Raw genomic sequence first — 13,141 nt, 5'->3', positions numbered from 1 at the left:
TATTTGTCTTCAATGAAGTTCTTTCTTGGTAAATGAATGCAAGTAGAGCAAAGACGTTAACTTGAAACAATGACCAGAAACACACCGAATGAATACACTACTTAAGATAGAAGATGCGGAATCGTGCGTAATGCCATCTGCGCGTAATCCTGCCAATCCTGTATCAAATAGTATATAGATCTGTACGCAGTAACCCTCAAGGTGAATCTATTAAAGTATCTTAAAAGTACATGTTCGACTGGACATGCATACGCACGCCCACAGACTCCAAGTCATAGAGATATCAGGTTATGTGATGAGTGCCTAAACTGCCTGCAATTTCAGGCGCCACATCATACACCATTAAACGCTACACCATCACCATGCACCGCGCTTCCCAACTTTAACTAAGTGATACGGGCAAACGTCCGTTTACCCGTCGTGGCGAGTATAAAATGGCCACACCAAAAGTATTTGAAGCCATGAAAACTGGTCATGATTGTCAGTGAAATATAGTACTTTTTGTACACCTCAATGTTTCTGGAGAAGACAATATTTGCCGAAAGGGGAAAAAGTTGCAGCGACAAAGTTTCTTGAGATTGTATACAATACAAGGACGAAGACTAAAACAACAAATTTGGTTAACTACACGACTTTCATGTCGAACCGAAGAAACCGGGGACCATGTATTTATTGTCAGACGATGAAAGCCATTATCTGCAAGGGAACCAGGGGCCTGTTTACATAAAGATGTTTGCACTTTGAAGTTTAACAGTTACCACAACGACGACATTAATGTTCCAAGTTGACAATTTGTTTCTTGGCTGCGGTCATAATAGCTGCTCCAATTGCAAACTCCGATACAAAAGCAAACATCTCTGTGTGAGAAGGACCTGGCTTTTGGCGAGATCCTCGTTACCAGCTCCTCAGTGGGGCCCACTTTCGAGTAAACAGTGCAACGCAAATGTTTTATCCATGTAAACTGAAGCACGAAGCTCTGCCGAGACATTCTTCGCTTCACAAAAGCTCTAGACTCATTTTAGGACCTCGAGAGAGGTATAAGTGATGGGTATAGCCAAACACAAACACATTTGGGATACAACTCTCATGTTTTTTTTCCGAAAATGACATGCACTGTGTATATTCTACTCCCCCCCCCCCCCTTATTCTGGGTTGTTTCCTTTTGTCTTTCCTTTGTTGGTTTTCCCCAGGAATATGACACCTTCTGCCGTGTGTTGAGATGATGATTTTGTGCATTTTGAAGCGGAAAAGTTCATCATGATAATAGATTTGGGAATACCATTACAGAATCACTTCAAGCAATAAATAATAGTGAAGCAAAAATGTGATTAAGATTTTAGAAAGCCGCTAAAAGCCACTTAAGACACTAATAGTGTCTTAAGACAGATGTGGCATGGAACAATCTTTTGATAATCCAACAACTCAATACTTCGTCTTTTTCCCCATCTTCTTCTTCCTCCTCTTTCACCTTTTCCCTCTATCATCAACGCCAACCTGCTACGGCTCACTGTTATTTCTAACTATCATATCCTCTACATCCTCTTATATTTTCTACTTTCTCCAGCTACTATAGCCTTTTATAATTCTGCCATAAGACTGTAGTGCATTTTATTCCACGAGCAACTATACATTTTCCATGTTTTCTGTAAAATTTATGTACATAATATGATTACCATACTTTGCTGATGCATGGTTTCTATCCATTTCTTGCATGATAAATATCAAAGTACTATAGCGCGCTGTGAAATATCCAGGTGCATTTCTATGCACTCGATTAAATCCGCATATATTATAAATGTGTTGTTTTGTAGCTGTTATAATAATCATTGTACATGTATGATCTTCCTAGAAGTGAATGCAATCTTCATGAAGGAGAATACTGGTTGGAAATATGTCAAGGCATGCCATTGCAAAAGATAAAGTTGAATGGGTGCGTCAGAGTTTAATGAGCATTTCCTGTATCATACTTCTGAATCAAAACAACAATTACTGGACGGTTTGATGTGACGCTCTGTTGAGCATAAACCTCGTTAGTTCCGCGTCATGCAAGGGCGTACGTTCCGCCTATAAAGAGCTCCTAATGTCAGGCTCATGAACAACAACCTATTCGTACACGCGGTTATGACATAAATCATAAACAGTCATGATATACATACGCCCAACTGATCATGTGTCATGAATATCGTAATGTCATCGGTGCTCTTTTGACTATACCGTATAGCTGCAGCGGACTAAATCGCTCACGTTCACTCTAAACAAATTGTCCATGAATGCTGTTGGTATAAGGTTTGAGGACATCACAGCCTTACCCTTTGCGTGCTTTGAGTGTAGATTGGCACATACAGGAAACTCCAAATCATCGTACACACTGTTCAAAATTCCTTGCCAAAAAAAAAAAAAAAATGTTAGTAAGACTTGGACAAACGTTCTCTCTCGTGAAGTATACTTAGGAGCAGCTCAAACTTGGGAATGGCCAAAGTATACTTCCCTAATGACACCCCGTTGAAATTTAGTAGCAGCGTTAAAATGATCTGTGTTCTGCGCTGAAAGTAGACACGTTAGAAGCATAAAGTAGGCAATGCTGTGACAACAAAGAGTTATAACACGCAATGCCGCATATAATAATGCTGTTATCTGCACATTATGGACAGTCTTGTTGCGAGGTGAAATGTGAGCATCCCTCCTAACTGTCACAAAATGTGATTCATATACTGAGAGAATTCTAAACACTGATATGTGAGCGTCCTTCCTTGTGTCTGTTTCTCCCTTTTTTTCCCTTTCACTGTGCCTTTCACTTAATACAGAATAAATTTCAAGCTCATGCCAAGACCGGGCCCCTTTTCAGATCTTATCATCGTGTAAGACGTGTGGTCGGAATTCAAAAGTCGGATTAAACATACTTGTAGCAATGAAACGGGATTGCGTGTGCTTAAGCCCCCTTAACAAGGATTGCTATCCAAACATGATAACTAAAAACTGCTGTAGTTACAAATTCGCATACTGCCGAAACGGCAATAAAGGTCAAATATTGACTCATTGTACCTCGATGCAAGATATAACTTAATACAGATTTCAAAAGCAGACAAAGAATTTAAACTCACAGACGAAAAAATATATATATCTATATTTATCTATGTGTGTGTGTGTGTGTGTGTGTGTTCGCTTCTTGTCAGTAGTCTTATAGACCCTACCCTACCTTCCCCCCCCCCCCCCCCCAGCAGCGATCACCCAGTCCTCTTAACGGTAAAGCATACCACAAGGAGCTGATGTTATATCGCATGGGTATTTGAAGGCTGATAGAGGAAAAGAGTCGAGGAGGCTATTAACACAGTATAGAAGGACTCGACAAAAATGCAGCAAGGATTACTACTGGCTTCTATTAAATTAATTGCACTGTCTAGAGGGCGGCAATGACTGACGTTTATTTGTCGCCTGCAGCTGTGCTTTCTGCACAGGAAGCAAAATCGTTGTCATTTTGATACACTCTGCCCTTTTCAAAGTATTTATCACGATAGCATTTACCACCGAGCTTGCTGTGGGTGTTATCTAATTACTTCAGAACATTATTTCATTACGTCAAAAGACAAAAATAGTCTACGCGAGATCATGCTTTGAAAGGCGAATTCTAATGTCCGGGTTTTATCGGCTTAACCTATAAGTTGTAATAATATAAGTTGATAGAATGCAACCTGCTCAACCTCATAGCAAGACGATATACCGTTCCTGGCATCAGTAACAGACAAGCGAAAATCAAATTAACGTTTGAAGTGAAAACGTGATTGAGAATAAAACTACGATTTGCAGATAGCCGCTTGTTGTCACGTCACATGGATTACCATCACAAATGAGAGCGTCAAACCTATATGGAGTCAGGAGATGTCGCTTTCAATTCCCTGATGGGGACACTGTCAATCCGTAAGGGGTAGATGGGTTCCGGGAACGCAAGCCACACATTGAGTTCGAAAATATTTACTTACCCTGTCCCTTTTAAACAAAGTGAATTAAAGAGAGAAAGAGAGACAGAGAGAGAGAGAGAGAGAGAGAAATTATAGATATGACAATGTTGATAGTGTGATTTTTTTATTCATTTTTAACTTCAAGCTCTGGGTTTAGATTTAAATAAAAAAGTACGATTATTACTGTTCCAAGGATGAATATCGGAGGTAACAGTATCAGAAATCAAACTTCCAGTTGTACACGTAGCTCAGTAATCAGAGATAAACTTGAATTGTAACAGTCAAAGATTTTACGGATACATAGTCGGAGTCGTTGATATCAACAGGTCAGTGCGAAGTAAAAGTCATGGAGGTAACACTTCCAGAGGTTAAAATGTCAGGCCTGGGGTAAAAGTTAAATATTAGAGTCAACGTGCCAGTGGTAATTAAAATCGTAAGAGTTACAGACGACAGTAGTGTACCAGAAATGACAAAATATGTATATAGTTGTAACGGGCTGTAATTTTATACGGAAACCTCAGAGGTAGAACTGCTATAGGTTAAAATGTCAGAGGTTCAGAAGTGAAATATCAAATTTGGGAAGGAAAAACGTCAAATGCAAAGTAACAGAGATTACAATTTGAGTGGTAAATATGTCTGAAGTCAGTTGTAAGAAGAAAGACTATAGGTACGTTTGAAAGAAGTAATTTCAGAGGTAAAGATATTGCGGACTAAATTGTTGCAGGTCAAAGGCTCTGAAGTAAAAAAAAAAAATGTCAAAGGTAAGGATTCATTGAAAAAGATATATAAATCAATCAAAATACATCATATCTAAATGTCTTCACCATCTATGAAAGATTTTCATTCGTGGTGTCCTTGATTCCGTTGAAAATGTGGTGTAGTGTGGTGTGGTCATAGTGTGGCCACGTAAATTTATTAATATTAGTAGAGATCAATTTTGTGGGTTTATATAGAGGATTCACCCCTTTTCTTAATAGTGTGCTTGATTTCAAGACTTTGTAACAGAAACCATAAATATTACAATTTCTTATTTTGCCTCATCTTTGATTGTGACAAATGATTTTGATTGTGCTAAAGTAGAAAAAAAACCCACAATTTTACATCAAAGAGATGCTCGTGACTTGATAACCATGAGGTCCGAATGACATTTTCTTTTAAGGATTCGTATACTGTTATTCATGTTCATTTTACTCATGGTTGTTTCCATGCCGTACATTATCATTTTGATATCGAACGTGATCACGTAAACATAATTTCCCTAGTAATGAAGCAAACTGGGCGTTTCCCAAATTACCACATTAGAGCTTCCTCTTTTTTTTTTTTCCATTGCGCTGGGCAAAAAAAAAAAGAAAAAAAAAAGACATTAGATATCTTTACGGCAGCGGATTATAATGTCTCTAATTGAGTCCGAGACTGAACTAGCGCATTCACACAAACGTCATCGTATAATCGCGTTAAGGCAGACATGACAATTGCATGCCGAAATAATTCATCCTGTGTACGCAAATAGAGACAGGAAACTAGAAAGATCGTATATAATATGTGGTGCTGACGTCAACTTTCCAAGCATTATAGTGCATGTTGCCCCTGAGCAGAGAAAGTATGGGGAGCGAGAATGAAAGCCGTTGATACATGGAGGAAGACATAAAACTCAGGGACACTTGTTGACATGACAGTACCTGCATAATCCAGCAGATGTTATTTGTCCTTTTTGTTTTGTTTTTCGTTTTGTTGTTGTATTCATTTCTATAGCTGTTGCGTGGCGGAGATATAAAACTTGCAAATATGTGCCGAAACAATGCGACCACCTGTTGACAGCTGAGATTGAGTCCTCGCTGGTACGCAGCTCATGAAATATTTAGCGGCGCACGAAAAATCGTTACCACCGATTTGTTTCTTTTACATGTGTGTGTGTGGGTGTGTATGTGTGTGTGTCTATCTGTGTGTGCGTGTGTGCGAATTATCTGTTTCTTTGATGTTATTTCTGATCTCACAATGGAGTCAGTCATGAGAGATGTGTGGTAATACTCTTTCTTTACATTTTCATATAGTAATAATGATGGCGGTAACTCTACCAATATACGTTGTATGTTGTATGATTGAGGGAGGGTTTGTGGGGGGGGGGTGGGATCAGAGGTTTGGTATCGGGGGAAGGATAGTGTGTGCGTATATAGGTGCACGAGGTGAAGGTTTGTCGGGGCGGGAGGGGTAGGGAATAGGGGTAGGATTAAGGAATAGGTGGGTTGAGGGGGATAAGAGAAGGAGTATTATGGTGAGGTGTATACAAATGGCAGATTTGATTATTTAATGACAAAGAAAGATAGATTTTGGTGTGTGTTATGAGGGATAGAGAGTTGGGGGTTTTTATGTAAAAGATTTTATGTAAAAGATTTTTATGTAAAAGATGTTTTTTATGTAAAAGATTCTATTTGTGCACTTATTGAGTGGATATTATGTTTTGTTTATTTGAAAATTGGTCCACTCAAGTAGAATAATTTAAATGCACTCCTTGACAGGCAATATAATGTTATGAGTAGATATATGTATTTTTTTTTCTTGGGGATATATATATATATATATATATATATATATATATATATATATATGAATATTTTGTATAGGCCTATTTGTTTACTTGAACATTCAAGTAAAATGATTCTCGGCACTCCTCGACAGGAGATAATCTGTTTCGTATGAAATTCATTTTGTTTTTGCACACATTCAAGCGGAATGTACAGCTGTTCAGCGAATGAAATTGAAATAAAACAAAACTTGGAGAGAGAGAGTGTGTATGTGTGTGTTTGTCTGTGTGTGTCTGTGTTGTGCAATGTGTGTATAACATAATATATTATGTACACCAGTTCAGATGAGCGGAGCCGTTCGATAGGTACCCCCGTGTCCTGTTGGACTAATGAAAACTAAATCATTCGACTTTCGCGTTATCATGATGGATATTATTTGCAACAGGCTGTCATGTACAGAAAGGCTGGTGAAAACAAAAGAACTAAGAAACTTCTTTGCCTTACGCCAAGGAAGATACCCTACTACCCATAACAATGCTTTTAACTATGACTTTGCCCGTCTCTTTGAATATCGGTACCGGTATCTATGGAGTCTACAAATTATAACCCTACCTCTGATGTCATATACCTGTCCCACTTTGTTTCTTAAACTTTGCAAATAAAGCAGGAGGAACGCCGGCTATTAGATCAACTGCCACCCCTCCCCCCCCCCCCCAAAAAAAAAAAAGGGGGGGGGGAAGAAAGCTGTAACGTTGAAATACCATTAGGGTGTAGGAGATAACGTATTTGAACATGAATTAATCATACTTCCTACCAAATTAATACATTTGAAAGCCTCGCACTTCTTCATTATTAATTCGACTTCGATCGTACCATCGCATTCAAGTACAGGTACTTCTTCATTTTCAGCTTGTTTAGTGCATGTGTAAGTGCAATGCAGGTGGGTAGGGGAGATCTGTTCACGCGCGCACACATATATCATGTATAGATAGAAGAATACACACAAACACACACACATGCATATATATATATATATATATATATATATATATATATATATATATATATATATATATATATTATATATATATATATATATATATATATATATATATATATATATATATATATATATGTATATATATATATATATATATATATATATATATATATATATATATATATATATGTATATATATATATATGTATATATATATATATGTATATATTTGTGTGTGTTTGTAATTCTGCATGAGCCTGCTATTTACGCTATTTCTATTTGTTAGTTTGTTTGTTTGTTTGTTTGTTTTTTTGTGTGTGTGTGTGAGCATTACGCAATCTTTTTTGTTATCATACACAACCATAGTGCATTTATACTGAACTTTCATCTTCGAAAATCAAAGATCTACGTACTATGTAGGGCCTATACATCCTCATCTGTATTGAGCTGATGCAATAATGAGGCAACTAAAGTCTGGGTCGTTCAGTTTCCATAGCGACGAAAAGCCAAATGATGGTGATCTCATTCTAAGATATGGGGATATGTAAAGAGCAATTGCCCTTTATTTATTTGCTATTCTTCGAAGAGATCTCCTCCGACAGAAAATGAATTTAAATAAGTGCTAGCAAACAAACAGACTTCCAAAAACGGTAGAGGGATTTACATAATTATTTCTTGCTGTCGTAAAAATAAAAACTGTGCATTTGTTTTGCTTATGGCTAAAGCAAGATCTTGGGCCTAATCTGCATGGTTTTACCGTCCACCCAGTGTTTTTTGATGGTTTGACCTTATTTTGGGGTTGCTGAATCCGAATCTGGATAATTTCAACTCTTGCATCTTTGAGGTTTTGAGATATTCAAGATGGCCTCAAAAATGGCTGCCAATGGAGATGGCGTGTATTTCCTTCTAAATGGTGAAACTGTGAAAATAATCGAGGGCTTCAGCCTATTTCGAGGATGCCGAGTCCGAATCTGAATGATGCATCTGTTGCATCCGTTTTTCCGTTTTTGACGGCCATCTTGAATATCTCAAAACCCTCAAGAACGAGAGTTGCGTCATCCAGATTCGGATTCAGCATACCCGAAATAGGACGATGGTGATGATGATGACGATGACGATGACGATGATGATAATTATGACGATGATGATGATGATGATGATGATGATGATGATGATAGTGATGATGACGATTATATTAGGCAGCATTTATGACAATAACGATAAAGAGCAAACAATAGTCATAACTATCACTAAAGACAGTTACTCATCAAAATGAGCATCGTCACTGCCGCTTTTTGTTTCGAAGAATTTTATAAAGTAGATTGCGTGAACAGATACGATACAATGATGCAATCGATTATTATGCATTCTCCCAAGCCCAAAACATTACAGACAAATAAACAACCACAAATATATATATACATATTCATAAATTCTATTTTGTCAATAAAGAAAACATCACTAAGTCGAGGCAGACAAATCATAATCACTAAGATAAAGGGAGGCATTTTCTTATTAGAATAATTGCACAGAAATACTACAAGGATTTGTTCAGAATGGTGTCATTAAATGCTATTATCCTCTTCGAGGATTTATCTTATAGAATCAAATTATCAATAATTCCTGTTAACGGCTTCAGGTTGCACTACAGACAACAAACACGTTTTGAAGGAACATTCACGGATGATGGGTATAATTTGTGTGATTTTCTTGGAAAGCTATAATACGCAACATATTATCATATGAATAGAAGCTTCGTGAGGCTTACGTTGAAGATAAAAGTGAAAACGATCCTGAAATTGTATCCAAGCGACAAAATGAGAGATTCAGGACAAATCGAAGCTCTTAAGAGAGATACTTTTCATTGTGATTGTCATTAAGGTCCGTCAAACTCAAAGATCATGTAATACTGCCTCTATGACGGCATCATAAATCTTAGATTAGCCCATGGGGGAAACATGACGCCAATTATAACTCCTCCCAGAATGAGATCTGTCTCGTTTCGGGAGCACAGACGAATTTGCGTGCTAGTTTCTCACAAAGTCACAAAGAGCCGTCCATTCAAATAATATCCTAAAACACCAACTACAACATCAACATCGAGGAAAAGGGAGAGAAAGATACACAGAGAGATAGACAAAGATCTTATATCTTTTGAGAAGGAGAGAAAGAAGAGTCAAATAGAGATGAAGCATATCAAATGGTTTACAGGTTCGGCACAAAAAAAAAAGCAAAAATAACTTATATATAAAAGCCTGTAAAGTTCACGAGCCGGCATAGATTTTCGTGATGAAGTGATACGCTTTTAAAGCACCAGTGCACAAGCCAAAGATGAAAAATATTGTGCACTATTATGTCATAAAACGCTGAGTACCGACATCGTGATGTCAGCACCACTCACACGCCACGGGTTAGCACATAAAAGCATCGTTACTCCACGGAGTTACAAGTATAGCTCCATGATTACACTACACCTAGTGTTAATGGTGAAATCAAAAGTGGCAGCGCGCAGTACACAGTCAGGATGGGAATTGTTTACAGAGAAACATGAAGACAAATATTACGAGATATAAGAGAAGACATAGAGACGGGTGAGGCAAACAAGAAATTTAGTTTGAATGAAACCAGAGAAAATAAGCAGGAGGCGACAAACTTGAGTAAGCTCGAAAATATTAATCTTGACACTGGCAGGCATCTAGTCGTTTGGCGACACGCTTCAAGAATCAAATACAGTAGGCCTAGTAAACGATGAGAGAAAACACACGCACACGATGGGACCACCCTTCCGAAGATCAGTGGATAATGACATGGAAAGAGACAACTACGTCACAATGCTGTATAACCACATACACATTGCACGTTGTCATGAGACACGTGCATTGTGCAAGGGGTCAAAGATGTGACTAGAAAGAAGACACACTAAAGAAAGATACAAGCAAACAAACAGAAAAATAAAAGGGAATTTACGACGGGAAAGAAAGAAGGGTGAAAATCTGACAAAATAATGTCATTCTTTTTCTTCTTCTTCTTCTTCTTATTATTATTATCATTATTATTATTGTTATTATTATCATTGTCGTTATTGTGCATGATACATACACACCCACACACACACAGACACACAGACACAGACACACACACACACATGTAGGCCCTTTATATATATATATATATATATTTAACATAACATATAATTATGTTGTATATATATATATATATATATATATATATATACAACATAATTATATAAGGAGAGAGAGAGACAGGGGAAGAGAGATGAATACAAAAAAAAAGAATAGATTGTACATAATTGTGATTTCTCCTTGGAAATTTATCACGAAATTCATTTCCCCACGCAGAGAATGCACCAAAATTCTACCCGACAATATTGCGCATGGCGTATCACACACCCACTTTGGGCAAGAATGATAGACGCCACCTCCATGTAGTAGTTAGATTCAATTCAAAGGCATGCTTGATTTTTCGAGAGAAATATGAGTCTTTCAGCCCTTCAGACATTCAGTGTTCATGGCATAGTGTTTGGTTCGCTTGCAAAGGGAGATCGATAACGCATACCATTTACAAACGCATACTGTATATATTTACGGATACGTCCATTTCGTTGTTCGTGGTCTTGTTTGGTGAGTGCTTAGAGGGACTGGGCGTAGTAATCTAATTGTAGAGTAGGCTTGCATTAGATAGGGACTTATGATATCCCAATGTACCGCGCCATTTGCAAATGGTCCTGGAGACCACAACAGCACAGTGACTGGTGACAGCACCCCCCCCCCCACACACACACAAACAAACAAATAAACAATCAACAACGACAAAAGAAATCACAGAAATTATGTATTCAAGCCTAGCATATAAGAAAAATGCAACGGCATCCACGACATTAGTCCTTGCCGTTTTCTTGAAAGAAAAAAAAAAGTTCTAACAAGCTGTAACGTTATAGCCTACTTTCCTTACAAAATGGTTTCAGAACAAACTATGTAGCATTGTAGAAAGATATTCAGCTGCGCTTTCCTTTCTTAATTTCGAATGCTTGAGGAAAACTCCCTTCCAATCAAGTCTGCACCTTGGAAGGTGTGTTGCCTTTTTTGTGGGGAAGGGGGTGGGACGAGGTAAGGGTATTTACTTTTTTTCCTTTCTCGTCGAATCTTTCACAATTTCATATTTCTTTTAATATTGCTTTATTGTCGTTATCATGATTAACAATTAATGTGTCAGTTTTTTGACTGCCTTATTTCAAACCGTTTATGTGTTTTCCCCCTTAATTAGGAAATTCTAAGACAAATTCGGCGGGTGCAGCTCTTCTCCATCCCCACCCCTCCTTCTCGCCGCTGTTAACACCTCTGCTTAACCTGGGGAAAGATTAAACCGACGGGGGAAAAAACGCCAGCACGTCATTGCATGACAACGGATGGATCAAATAGTTGACTTGGATAAGATTAACCTAAGGAAATGATCCGGAAGATGACTAGCTGGGAGGTGCAGCAGATTAAACTCTGGGTAAACTGAGAACCCTTCTCCTCCCCCATCGATCGCACATCGCACTTTACGCCTTACAAGTCGCACCTGGAATTCGAGATTGTCTGAAGTGCGCATTTTGGGTCCCCCGGAACATTAATGTCAAAAGCGTGTCCCAAATAGGTGATATCGATGCTACTGTACCCGTTTCTCATTTCGACATTCGCCCTGTGGGGCTAATCGGATACTAGTATGTGATTGCAACATGTCACGTATGGATGGGCAATCAGAAACAGAAAAAGAACCATTTTCCTGTTTTTATTGTCTCTATTCTACGTGTGTTTCTTATTGTCTCTATTACCATACTCTCCCGCTGTACGCATCAAACAGTAATGCGAAGTACAAATGCGCATGCTCATGCTAAATGGTGTATGTGTAATGCTATGTGAAAATATGGAAATACATAAATGGATTAATTCATTGTTAAATGTTTTCAACAAAATCACAATGATGAGAATCAGACGTGATCATGTAATTTCTGCCACAAGAATAATTTCACTTTCATCAGCTGTGAATACAACAAGAATTATATCTAACCCCTTCCGTCGAATCATTCTGACCTTGAAGTAATCTTATTCCTGATGACATCTAAAAATAGGAGTGGCTAAAGCTGACTACTGATATTTCTTTTACTGCAGCAATTGTCATGAAAGTTGTGAGATGTGCACTTTTTATGATAAAAACGCACTGAATTCATCTTTAAATTCTATGACTTTCTATTTATTCTTTGCCTTTACTTAAACTTCCACTGCTCTGTTAAATTGTCTCTCATAGATTTTTTTTTTCTAAGAAATACAAATTTCCTCTACTTGACATGACTTGAACTTTCTTGAATTCCGTAAGAGCTTAATATCCTCTTGACAATAAAATCACGCATAAATCATGGTGACCGTGGAGCTGAAAGATTTCAGCACGAAGCATATAGCGCCATCGTCCGACCATGCAGCGCTTTAGAGTCGGGGTGGAGATTGAGAGGGTACCGTCTTCAGAGCCGAAAATGGTCTGAGAAATCCCTGCTTCTGTGATGAATGATCGAGGCACGTCTTTGGACTTGCGGGAATACTTTTCCACATGTTCGTGAGAGCTCGATCATCATACCGTAACATGATACCATGATGATTAACGTACCA

At 37.9% G+C, this 13,141-nt stretch overlaps 1 protein-coding gene across 1 annotated transcript in view; it reads right to left on the bottom strand.

The window, feature by feature from the left end:
• LOC140235472 (relaxin receptor 1-like) overlaps positions 1-13,141 on the bottom strand; it is a 156,093-nt gene that overhangs the window by 129,275 nt on the left and 13,677 nt on the right. The window lies entirely within an intron of this gene.

Source organism: Diadema setosum, chromosome 11, assembly GCF_964275005.1.
Source record: "Diadema setosum chromosome 11, eeDiaSeto1, whole genome shotgun sequence".
NCBI classification, from domain to species: Eukaryota; Metazoa; Echinodermata; class Echinoidea; order Diadematoida; family Diadematidae; genus Diadema; species Diadema setosum.
The sequence above is the reverse complement of the archived record's forward strand: the minus strand, read 5'-3'. Positions and strand labels throughout refer to the sequence as shown.